At 40.6% G+C, this 12,947-nt stretch overlaps 1 protein-coding gene and 1 long non-coding RNA gene across 11 annotated transcripts in view; one reads left to right on the top strand and one right to left on the bottom strand.

Annotated features, from left to right (window-relative positions):
• Positions 1 to 12,947, top strand: part of RAD51B (RAD51 paralog B) — a 428,481-nt gene that overhangs the window by 220,067 nt on the left and 195,467 nt on the right. The window lies entirely within an intron of this gene.
• Positions 692 to 11,444, bottom strand: LOC129736580 (uncharacterized). The gene is made up of 3 exons (XR_008733378.1): positions 11,263 to 11,444; positions 4,880 to 4,994; positions 692 to 1,305 (listed from the first exon to the last, which is right to left on the bottom strand). It is a non-coding gene; the product is annotated as an uncharacterized LOC129736580 (long non-coding RNA).

Below are 12,947 nucleotides of genomic sequence, written 5' to 3'. Positions count from 1 at the left end.
GTGGGGTTGGAAAATTCAAAAATAATTGCTGTAGCTTGGGGCTTCTGTGGCTCTCCTCTCCACACTCTTTTTTAAAAGGAGAGGCCTCTAGTGAAATGTAGGAGATTCTGAGCATTGCAGACCATATTATTAGCTATAAAGGAAAGTCTAAATCCTCACCAAAACATCACGTGCAGTTTGTCACATCGTTTGTCACATCTACTAGTGCCAGGAGCTGACCTAAGCATGGAAATTCAATCCCATCACAGCTCCTGAATTTGTTCAGAGGCTACAAAATCCTTGGCAGGATGAGCAGAAGGAAACCTGCATCAGAGCTGTCTGCTTAACATCTGGACCTGTCTATAAAAAGTACTTAGTGTCTCAATGCAGAGCCAATTTTCTGGTACATGAGTGTGCAGAAATTCACACACCTGATCATCACTCTCAATCTTTTTATGCTTCTCAAATTATTAGTTTTTTTAAAGTACAGTATTCACAGAGAAATGGATGGATAAGGTTATACAGTTAGTTCCCATGACAAGTACATTAGTACCTCAGGAGGATTGCTAAAGGAGAATAAGCATGTGGGGTTTTTTTCCTCTGACTGTATGGACAGACAGTTGAATCCACTAACGTTTATCTACCCAGTCATCCTAAATACTGTCATAATATTCTCAGTTTTGGAGTGAACTTATTTATAACAAGATTTTTCTTCTTCTTTAAAAAAACACCTGTGTTTGCAGCTTGCTGTTTTACTTGCAAGTGTTGCCAATTTGTGCTTGAATAGTAGGGAATTGACATTATTTAGTTAAGCATCTATCAAACCTATCAGTATTTTAAACAGATGTTTAAGTTTAGCTGGAGTATAGGTGGGTTTTGTCTTTCATTCTGTGTTAAGACACCAAACCCACAGAATTCTTTCAGAATTAATACAAGGACAAGTAATCTCATCTAAGGTTTCTAGGCACGTGGAGGTAAGAAGGTGACTGGAAACAGCCAGCCTGGATTTACCAAGGGCAGATCATGCTTCACCAGTCTGATTGTCTTGTATGATGAGATGACTGGCCTGGTGGAGGTGGGCAGAGCAGCTGATGTGCTTTGATCTTGCATTTAGCAAGTCTTTGACATAGTCTGCTATAGTGTCCTTGCAGTAAAATTAGAGAGAAGTAGACTAGAAGGATGACCAACCTACAAGGTAGTGGGAAATCAGCAGGACCTCTGAGCTCAGAGAGTAGCCGTCAGTCATTCAGATTCCACCTGGCAGCTCGTGGTCTCCATCGGTGGTCACTACTGGGGCCAATGCTGTTTAACATTTTCCTGGAAGACCTGGGAGAAAGGACAGAGTAGAGTGACAGACTAAGTTGGTTCAAGTAGTGTAGGCCCCTGACCAAACCATAATAACGTGCTTTTATGCTGAAAATAATGGGGAAACAATCCTTAATATTTGTAGGTGCTATTTGTTTTTCCAGAGATCGTGTCAGGAGAGAACTTAGTAAAGTTACTATATGAGATGTCTGCCTTCAGTTCTGAGAAACCATTTAGAAATGAAAATTGTAAGAACATTCATAGCTTGTCCTGGAGCTGCAGGAGGTTGGCAAATTGATGACTTTGCTATCTTTACAGCTGTTTATTGTCTGTCTTCTATAATAATAATTTTTAAAATTGTGAAAGTTTCTAGCATGGGAAATAAGACACAAGTTTGGAGTGCTCTGCCTGGTGTTATCTGCTGCCTTACCTGGTCTCAGCTGAAACATACAGAAAAAAATCTTAAAAGATTTACAGGAATTCATTGCAGATAAGGAGAAACTGTGTATCTGTTGTGCTGCAGCTAGACAGGACCAAAATACATAGCAACCTCAGTTGGCTACTTACAGTCACATGATAATTGATGCTACATTTGTATCATGCATTTTAAATTGAAATAGCAAATCAATGTATTACCTGAAGTTGTTAAAGTACATCAATACTGCCAGAAATACTAGGATTGGCCTTCCACATTAAGCTAAGAAAACTGAGATTTAAAAGATATATATTTGGGAGATCGTTTTATTTACTACTTCACTCCTAAGCTTTGGGGATGCAATCAGACTGTCTTCAAGCCACTCTCCAGCTTGGAGGCAGAGGAATGGATATATGCTGGGTGCAGGAGAGGGGAGAAGGCTGCATAGGAAACTATGGGTTTTTTTCCATAATCACTTGACTCCAGAAACTGAAATTTTAGGAACACCAAGTATTGCAAGGTGTGGTTGAGTAATGAGAATGTGTGATGTTTCGAACTGTATTTATGTCTTGGATATTTCTCATATAATTTCTTTGGCAAGTTCTGGAGATTGCCAGGACTGCAGAGCAAATCTGAGAGGCCGAGCCTGCCCTGTTCCTTCTCCATCTCCTCCCACTGTTCAGATTCCAGTTTAAAATTCTTGATGTTGCTATGGGATCATCAGTGACTTAACATCACTGTGGCAATAGCATGCAAAGAAACAGGATCAAACCTAGTTTTCTGAGGAAAGACTGTCCCTTGCTTAGTAACCGCTGCTACTCTCTGCACCACTGGGCTTTTCGGAGGAGTTTGCTGTGGAAGTGAAAACAACTGGTTGAACAAGGAAGAGCTAGTGAAACCCTAGCCAGAAGATGATACCACCCAAAAGTTTGCGAGGGAACCCAGGTGATCTCTCAAGTATCAGAAATGATTTGTTGGTGCCAGGTGAATCCCCCTTGCTCTGAAGCCAGCTTAAGCTTACCTGTGAAGTCTCACACTGTTCATTAGAGAATGTCCCAGGTTTTACAATAATCATGTAATTGCATACAAGTGCTTCCTGACCAAGTGTTCGTTAGACTGTCTGAAGCACTCACAGTCTAAAGAGATCCTGAAAAGTAAGTTTTTTATGTGGACTGCAGAGAGAATAGGGCACTTTTGAGGAGCCAGCATATGCCTCTAAAGCTTTTCTGTTTTTGTAAAGTCATCCACTGACATGTTAATGCTTTATGTGCATACTGGAATATAGTCCAGGCCTTTCCAAACAAGAGAGAACAAGATTAAGAAGGATATTTTCTGTCCTGTAATACCAGTGAAAATATATTAACCTTTGCATGATTTTTTTTCTTTAAAGGAAATCAGTAGAGTTTAAAAATGTAGAAAGTGTATTCACAAGTACAAGACCTTGTTAGCAGGCATTTCACTGAAATCCACTGTATGAGCTCCTTTGGACACGCTGAATTTTCTTCTAAAATTATCCTCTTGGCAGGTGAAATTCTTTCCACAATAAAAATGAAAAATAGATCTTTGTACATAATTGAAAGTAATTTTTATTCTAACTTCTCAGTGATCTTTCAGCCTTTGGCAGCCTCTTGCTTGGCAGAGTTAAGCATGCTAACATCTGTGCTGCAGAATTGCTTTTCAAAAGGTAGGATTTACAAGTCAAGTGAAACTCCCACAATTCTCATCTCTCGGGCTCCCATTGTGGTGCCCACTGATGCGCCTCAGCACAGCTGTCCCGCTTGTCTTTCTCTTGTCTTTCCACTTCTCGCTATAGTACCAGGGTGGTGGAGGCCTCCTGGAGTTTATGGTGAGCAGGTCTGAGTTTAAGCTAAAATCCTCCCCTTCATGGATCTGTTCCACTTGCAATATATCCAGTTTTCGGTGAAGTTGTCTACATCCTCATTCATATCCAGCATCATGTTGCCGTTATGTACTGACGAGATACTGTGCCTTGCAGTCAGCATTGGTTTAGGGCTGGACAAAGGTAGTTGTCTGCCAAAATTAACTGAGGCAAGTTTGCTTAAAATGCCCAAGTCCTGGCCCCAAGGGAAGTACCACGACATTTGCTGCATGTTCTGGTAGTGCTTTGTTTGAACACCGTTGCACAGTGGCATCATTTTCCCTGAGGCATATAGTCTTAGGTCTGTCCCACAGAGATCCCGTAACATTTCTCAGTAGCTCGAATGCAGGGTTTCTTTTTCATTTAAAAAATGAACCACCACTAGCAACAATAAAGAACTGTGCATTTGTTTATATTGCATAGCTATGGAGATCACATTTGTACTGCTGGAATCTCATATGAGGAGGCATCAGCTCTCCTAGCTGTTGTTGTCATGCCGGCAAAGTACTGGAAGGAATGCCATTATGTTGTTGGAAATGACATTGGTCATGCAGCAGGGGACAGTCTCCTGTCACTGTCAGTAACAACGCCAGTACCCAGTGGAGCTGCAGGGCTGGTAAAGTGAGGCATGCCAGCTTCTGCACTGAGAAGCAAACCAGATTCCCAACTCCTGGTAGCTGCTGCCACTTCACACCACTTTCAGCAGGAGCAGAAATGCTAGCCCTCACCACCTATCCCAGTTGCAGCCCAGGCAGTTTTTTTCTGCCTCCTAAGGATTGCTTGGTAGTTGAGGTGCACTTTTTGCTTGTAATTTCCTGGCCTCAAATCTTGACCAGTGGTTCTGTTTCATCAGCAAGAAGAACCACTTGCAGCCATATGTTTTTAAAGTATATCTGATCAGATTCGTTCCGGGGAGGGGGAGGAAGCATTTGTTTCCCTACCTGCTATAGGCCAACACTGAGCACTTATGAAAATTCCACCCAGATTGTTTATACATACATGGGAGATGTTTGGTTTGGTTTTTTTTTTTAAGTAGAGTGGTCAGAAAATGTGTAAGTCATGTTAATTCTTTAATTTTAAAAAATTTCCCATAGGTCTGCAGATACTGAAAAAAAAAGGCACATCTGCACTCAGGTTTATCATCTGGGCTATTAAAGCTGTCATAAGTTAATCTTCTCTGTGAGAACTTTTAATAGCTATATGGTATAACAAATAAAGGTTGAGCTCTTTTTTGATATTTATCATCTCATTGAAATGACAGAGTTTGTGTGGCATAAAATGTTTTATGACATTATACATACCTTTTTGTTTTCATCTCCTACTGTTCTTGCAGGGAGATAAAAATGTTTTAGACAACAGATGTGGAACACTTAAAATATTTGGAATGTGTGGGAATGTGCTGAGGGACCACCTGTCCTGCAACACAAAAGACAGAATCGGTTTGTAACGCTGATGCTGATCGTTACACTGGCAGTGAACAGGAGGAGTTGTAAAGCAGAATGAAAACTACAGGGTAACTATACTAGGTTGACTCTGCTCAAGGAAACATAAAGGCAAATCAACAAGTTCAATGCTCATTAATACTTAGCCAATAATCCACGTTTGAGATTTTCTTAGTAAGTATAGCCTGGGGCAGTTAGTCTCAGGAAGCTTATGGTTAAGAAGAAAAGAAATGGGGTTTATCTGATTTAGCTTAAAATAAGGTATTTTATTTACTCTTTGACTACTAGTAGTAGTCAGATCCTATCTATTTAGTTACAAATTAACAATTACAGCTAGTAATGACTACAGAGGTTATCCTTTGTGAAAACAAACAAAACAAAACAAATACCCGCAAAACCAAACCATTTACATACTGTAGAAAACCATGGTTTTGATAATAATTTGGATTTCTTTGGAGACGGAGGATGTTGAGGTTATTTGTTGCTGGTGTCTTTTTATATACATATACTATTTATTGACTAAAGGTAACAAATGCTGTTTCACAGGTGAGGGAACAAAGGCGCAGATAGGATCAGTATGTAGCATTTGCATTTCTCCATTTGGAGCCCTGGCATGTGAGCACCCACAGTTCCTTATTATCTTTTTCCTTCAATGATTTTTAAAAAGGAGGATATTAAAATTGAGATGATAGCTACTTCCCTGCCTCAGGGAAGGATTGTGAAGATAGTTAATGTTTATAACAGTTGCCCCCTCTTTTTCTCCGTGCAACTGTTGCGTGAAACTACCATTGCTCGGGTCTAGATTACAGTGCAAAGGGAAGGTATTGCTTGGTGCCCATAGACAAGCGTTGGCTGGGAAACAATATATTGGGCTTTGCCCTAAAAGATGAAAATGGTACATAAATCAGAAAGAAATTGAGAAACTCAGATTCACCCCTTGCTATATGGACTTTGGAAACAGTGATGTCTGGTTACACTTAATGGCTTAGGTCTTTGGGTAAGGATGTGAAGCTGCCCTTCAAAACTGAAGTCTCTGCCTGATAGTATGTGCCCAGAATTGGTGAATGAAACAGCTGTTGATGCACCCTCTTGATTGGGAATGATAGAAAAAGTCAGGACACACGTTAGCAGTGTTTCCCACAGCGAGTACAATTCTCCCTGCCTTGGATATAATGGCTTGCCTCTGTATACTATGCAAACAAATTACACGTACTGTGGGAGCCACAACTTTAAATTTCTCAACCTTTTTGCATGCAAAAATGCAGCATTAATTATGCTTTTTTACATTTAGAGTTCCTCTTCATTAGCTGGAGGGAGGTCTTTGTGATTAAAGGAAGCAGGTTCCATTGAGCCAGACGAGTTCTGCTCTGTCCTCTTTTTCACCTCCCCTCAGGGCAAAGACCAACAGCTTGAGGGTGACCCCTTCAAGAAGTTTCACTGAAAAGGAAGATGAGAAAGGCTGGACAGGCTCTTTCTAATGCTCTGCACTGGAGCCAGGAAAAGGCAGCTGTTTCTAGCCTTTCTGTGGGCTTTTTTTTTTCTCCCTCCCCCCTTTCCTGGTGGCTGAGATCTGGGCTTGCTGCCATATCTGTTTGTCTGTCTGTCTCATGTTGTTTTTCTCAGAGAGCTTCAGAGGCCAGTTGCCCGTAGACAGTTGCTGGGAACAGAGGTTGTTCCTTGTATCGTCTTAACTCTCCATGCCAGAGTGTTCATGCTTGAATAGGAAACAGCAAGATCTGTCAAAATAGCCCTTTTCTTTAGGGCTTTGAGGCTGCATTCTCCATGGCCATCTGTTCCCTTTCACCCTTTTGGACAATGTTGCTATTTGAAACCAACCACTCTTTGCTCTCTCCCTTTCCCCTTGCCCTCCCCCCTGCCCCCCCCCTCCCCCCCCCCAAAAAAAAAAAAAAAAAAATCTGGGAAAAAGGGGGAAAAAGTTTTTTCTGGCCCTGACTGGCCTTGAGAGGATTCAACCATTTTGTAGTCCAAGGATTAAAACTGATATTTTGCAATTTTTTTATTTTTCACTGACTTTAAAAAATGTAATACATCTCAGGAGAGAAGAGTCACTGCAGTCAAAAGATCATTTTGGATTTATGTATTACTGTCCACAGAGGTGTCCTGTCGCTGCCTGATGCAGACTACAGTGAAAACTTGGCACATCTTGGAATATTTTGCATTATAGCAGGAATGGAAGGAACCTCCTATAGTTAAGGCTGTATAACTGTTTCCCTTCTAACCCTCTGTCTTCGGTCAGAAAAGCTTATCGGGATGAAATTTTCCAGTCTTGGTTGTTGTCCAAAATTGAATCTATTTGCTTAGTTTTGGATAAAGTGAGTCATTCCTTTTTGAGAATGAGTTGAAGAAAAAAGCCTGTACTGCCTCTGCTTCAGGATCTGTGACTGCTCCATGAAGAGGAGGACTGATTTGCTGAGAACCTCCTGGAAAGCCTGTGTCAGTCAGGGAGTGAATTTGGACCCCTGTAATCCTTGGACATTTTAACATCCTCCATGTCGTATATTGGCTCTGTGTGTATGTGTGCCTAAGTGCATAAACATATATGTATTTTTAGCTTTGTAAATGAGTTGGTTCTGAACAGTGAGCCACTGTGGTGTCTGCATGTACTAAAATGTTTTTTCATTCATCTTACGAGAGGGAAGACATTTTATATGTGTGGCTATATTGGCTGTGCAATTTTAAAAAAAAATATGAAAGTGCCCAATTAACATATGTTGTGAAGGTACTCCAAGCTATGATTTTGAAGGTACTTCGAAGTGCTCACATGCAACTGCTAGTTGTATGTATATAGTTCACCAGGCCAGCCCAAAAGGCACTTCTTCAGAGGAGAGGTTGCATTCTTCAGCTTGTGTCACAGGCCCCTCTGCCCTGAGAAATGGATGCGGCCAGTGAGACCTATATTGGCAAATGCAGACTTGTGCTTAAGAAATGCCACAGTCAACACTGATGATATTTGTTGTGACAAATAATTGAGCCCCTTGTTCTGCAGTTGATAAGCAGAGTTAAAGTTGCACATAGCATTTTTTACATTTAATGCTGCCTAACTTTTATGTTCCTAATCATACAACCAAAACATTCTTTAAGTTTAGTTTTTGTGATACATTAAGAGTTTGGCCAAATCTGAACTCCAGATGTGAACAGCTGTAATTTGCAAACAGTCATCTCTAGTCCCCAAATGTTTGGCTGACCTCTGTTTCCATGTTGCAGGCTGAAAGTGAAATGTTTCATCCTGGAATTTCAGTTTTGATAACTCTGGCTCATGATCCAAGCTTTACAGCTCTTAAGATTGTTGTTTCTATATACACCTGGAGGGAATTGTTGTAACTGTAATCTATGGAACCAGCGTTAAGAACACTGAAAGCTAAATTTTCAAAGAAATTACAATGGTCATTGTACAAAGTGAAGCAGTTTGCTTAGTTTGCATACAAAAAAAATCATCTCAATTTGAAGTACAATTTAACACTGATTATTAAACATAGTCCTTGTGGTTAACAGCCCCACCCTGGACTCTTAATTATTGCATGTTTCAACCCTCCGTATCAAGACACTGTCACTCAATAAATTTGAAAATGATCCAGAAAGAGGACTACTACTGAAATACTCCTATGTTCAGGAGGGAAAAGGACAGATAACTTAATTCACTAGTTCAAATTCATGGAACTAGGCTGTGATCAGAAATTGTAATTTGCTAACGCTTTTTATGCTGAATGTATTGAGAAAGGTCCACCACCATGTAGGCTGAATATCAGTGCTGGCAGTGATCTGGCTATAGCAGGACAAAGCTTTCTGTGGCTTCTTAACAGAATATATTCACCAAGGCAGACCTCAGTGCTCATTTAAAACTAGCTACTGTCCTTTTCCATCTGCCATGTGGGCATACCATCAGCATGGGAAATGGACATCCATGTCAGAAACACCCTGGGTATGTTAGCACTAATTGGTGCTTTTATTGGCTGCTTCCACGGAGAACTCCATGTGCACCAGAAACTCGACTCTCTCCCTCCTACTCCAGTCACCCTTCTGCGCCCTGACTCTGAAATGTAATTTAATTCATTTGCAGACTGGCTCCTACCTTGCCTGGAGTACTGCTGCTTTTACATGCACTGTATGCATTTTCTGGGTACGAGAGCTAAGTTGCCAAGACACTGTTTCTTTACCAGAACATATTTTATGGAAAAAAATGTAGACTATGATAATACAGTCCGTCTTGGACCACAGCATCCTAACATGACCATACTGCTGTGAGCTGTGTTCTGAAACTCGCTGCATTTGCAGGGCTACATCTCCCTCTTCTCCCCCAAAAGATGTATTTTTGTTGTGCCTTTCTGGGATTCAGCCATTTAGGCTGCCAGACTTCAGATTTTTATGTTGGGGGGGGGGAGTTTGTCCCTGTCAAGGAGTGTGACAGCTGGCTTGTTGGGTTCTGGCCTGGAAAAGTTCGGAAGTGGCAAATCCAGATGATGGGTAAACACTAGCAGAAACTGATGAAGTTTAGCAGCTGAGATTAACCATCCTGGGAAAATCAGATATGATAATGCCATGGCTGTGTAGGTCAGAGGGCTGGGGCTTGCGGCATGCAAAGCTTCAGTTGCTCTGACAGCAGGATTCTAAATCTCAGTTCTTTATTCAAGCCTTAAGGGACCTACACGTGTAATTCTAGCATTCTGCCCCCTCCCTCCTACATGCCTTCTGATTAATATCATGATCAGTTGAGTTCCCCGAGGGATCTTAACCAAAAAAATACAGCAGTAATGTGTAGCATGATTGGTGAGGTGATAATTAAAAGCATTTTCTGGTTCACAGGGCCTTAGCATTGCCAGATGCCATGATTGGGCAAGCTTTGTTTTTCAACCTATGCATCCTTTATATGTGCAGGCAGGCAAAATTCCAGATCTGGGTTGTTTGGGGGTTTTTTTCCCCCTCCCTTAGATCAATGGTTTGGGATTTTATTTTCTAGTCGTGGAGAGACAGGAAGAAGTGACTGCATAGAAGTTAGATGGAAGAAGCTGCTTTAAGTTTTAGTGGTGAGCAACGCGGAAAAGAACTCTGGATATTAAGAGAGTGGTATAAATTAGTACAATTCTAGATTTTAGAAAAAGAGGGAAATCCTCAAAAAGTGCCATTAGAAAGGGAAGGAGGGTGAGCTGAGGGGTAAAAAAATTATCCTGGTTACAAAAAGGAATTGACTTAACCACTGTCATCATCTTCACCTTTCACCATCCCTCCCACCAAAGCGCTATTCATTTGGTCATTCACACTAGAAGTGCAGCAGTGGCAGAGTGCCGGAAACTCATCGCTTTGTGGTGTGTTGTCAAGCTACAGAGGCAGAAGGTTTACACCAGTATAAATAAATTATCTGTTCCCAAGGATCTCAACTCCACAGTTCCCTGATTTGGGCCCTATTTCAGGTGCTGTAAACCACCAGCTGTCTTCCCACCTCGACAGATCTCCTGAGACCTGATCATTTTGGTCATGGCTGGTAGATTATCTGGCAAGAAGTCAGACCAGCTGGATATTCTCGTTTCTTAATGTCAATTCCTTTTTTAGGTCAGCAGACAGGAGTCTTAGTACTAGCACGTGTATGCTTCTCTCTCTGTCTGTCTCTCTTTCTCAATGCAAAACAGAATCGATGTAAACTCACTGATGTCAGGGAATGAGATCCTCTGGTGCAAAACACACTGGTAACAATGGATGTGCTGGTGTGGGATTAAAAGCAAACTAGCATCTGTCCAATTCTCTGAAGGACCCTTCTTACATCTTGACTTGGATAGAGGTCCCAGCTGATTTTTTGCCAGTAGAATGATGGTTAATATTTAAAAAAACTTCCAATGTTTCACGCAGAATACTGGAAAGTTCTTATTTATATATACACAGTTTTTCTGGCCTGTCACATATTTTGGCTTATTTTCCCTCACCCCTTTAGGGAAGATTCCTTTTAAGTGGGGAATAAGCACCAGCATCTAAAAGACTCTTAAACTGCAGTTCTCATGAAAAGGTCTTTAGGTCAGGAAAGATCTTTTTGTTCTGTGTTTGTATAGTGGTTTGCATATTGCACATGAGAGCTCTAAGAGTTGTCACAATAGAAATAATGAATGGCTGGAAAAAAGACAGCAGAAAGGACCTTAGCCTTGATCTAATATCAGATTAACACTGTAAAAATCAGCCAGAATGTGTACACAGATAGACATAAATATAATGATAAACAAAAAAGTGTGAAAACTCACCTAGTTGGGGCACATGAGATAACTCTGTTGTCCAAAATGAGAAGTGAGCTCATTCCCTTTCTGTCACATTTACTGCTGTCTCTATCAGAACTTTGCAGCTGGAGTCTATAAATGGCAATTTTCAGTCTCTTGATGATGATGACTGAATCAGAACAGTCTTTTCAGTGTAATCTCTAGTAGGCACTTCAGTGGTGCAGCAATAGCATAGCTACAAACTAGGGGTGGGCAAAAAATTTCCATTGAAACTAGTTTTTTTATTTAATAGGGGTTTGCACTTAATGGGTTCATTTGCAAAGTATATTTTTATGAATCTACTATTAAAAAAAAGGAAAACTAAATTACACATCATTGATTAATAAACAATTTCAGCTTCCAGCTAAAATATTTGTACTTATTTTTAATTACAATTTGAAGTAAGGTGGAATAAAGGGGGTGGGGGGGTGGGCAGCAGCGCAAGGGAGGGGGTTGTTGCACAGATTTAGAACTAGGTGGTTTTTGGGAGTAGGATTGCCAGATTTCCTCTCTTAATAAAAGGAGGAGAATAATAACTTAAAAGTTAGAATTTTTTACCTGGTTAGTTTTGTGGCCAAGTTTGATTTCTTATAACAGCAACTGGTTTTCCTGCCATATGTCCTAAATAATAAAGGACTGTATGAAGGGAATGCTGTGCTCTAGGAAGTTTTGGGTTTTCCCCTAAGACTTGGTTGTTGATATGCCTGCGTAACCCATTAACTGAAGAAGATTTGTACAGTTGGAATGGGGAGAAACATTTGCTTTAGTATCTGTACAAATGAGTAATTTGTGTTTGGTAATTACCTGGACATGCGTATAAATGCGTTTTGGTGTGTGCTTTGTCTCAAGTGGGTGATACCAAATGGTGATCTAAGTAGCTGCCTACTGCTAGGGCCATGGCTTTAATGTGAAGGACCTCACCCTTTTTTCATCCTTACTCATTTTCTGTTAGTTTTGTCAAGGTAGAGTATATTGACAGGAAGAGTTTGGGATATACCTTGGCTGGCCAATGCAGAGAGTGAGACGGTCGTCACTGTAGGGTAAGAGAATCAGTCACCTTCTGCCTGAAGAAGAAGCTGTGGAGAAGGGCTTGAAAATGGCAGAAGTCAGTGTGTGGGCGTTTGAAGGGTGCTGTGGTTAGTTACTTCACAGATGAGTTTGTCATGTGGGTTGGTTTTTTTTACTGTGTGGTGGTTTTTTCCACCAATGGGTATTTTTATACTTGTACTTTCTGAGTAGGTGAAGATGGAAAAATAGATTGGGGGTTGAGGTCTTTTTCTTTTTCTCTTTTTCTTCCCTTTTCTCTCCCCTTTCTGGTGTCATTGTTAGAGATCTGCACCAAAAATACAGACTAAATGCAATGCAGGTGAGAAGCAGTGAACTTCATGAGCTCTGCCAGTGAACCAGAAAGCTGCACGGCCTGAGCAAGAGGGAAAGTACTTTCATTCTTATTGCATGGTGTGCTGGTTTTGTTGAGCTCAGTAGTTTAATTCTTTACAAATACTTTCTCTGTACTTTTGGAGAGGTTTTTCCTCCTTTTTGATAAATTAGACTTTTATCAAGATGATTTGATGTTAAGATTTGAAAGATTTGGGGACTTGTTTCTCTATTTTGTTATTTTACTGTCTGTTATTTCACTGTTATATTGTGCATTGATCCATTCTTTGCATTCA

The sequence above is a fragment of the Falco cherrug genome, chromosome 7 (genome assembly GCF_023634085.1).
Source record: "Falco cherrug isolate bFalChe1 chromosome 7, bFalChe1.pri, whole genome shotgun sequence".
Classification (NCBI taxonomy): domain Eukaryota; kingdom Metazoa; phylum Chordata; class Aves; order Falconiformes; family Falconidae; genus Falco; species Falco cherrug.
Note: the sequence above shows the minus strand (reverse complement) of the source record. Positions and strands in the feature narration are given on the sequence as shown.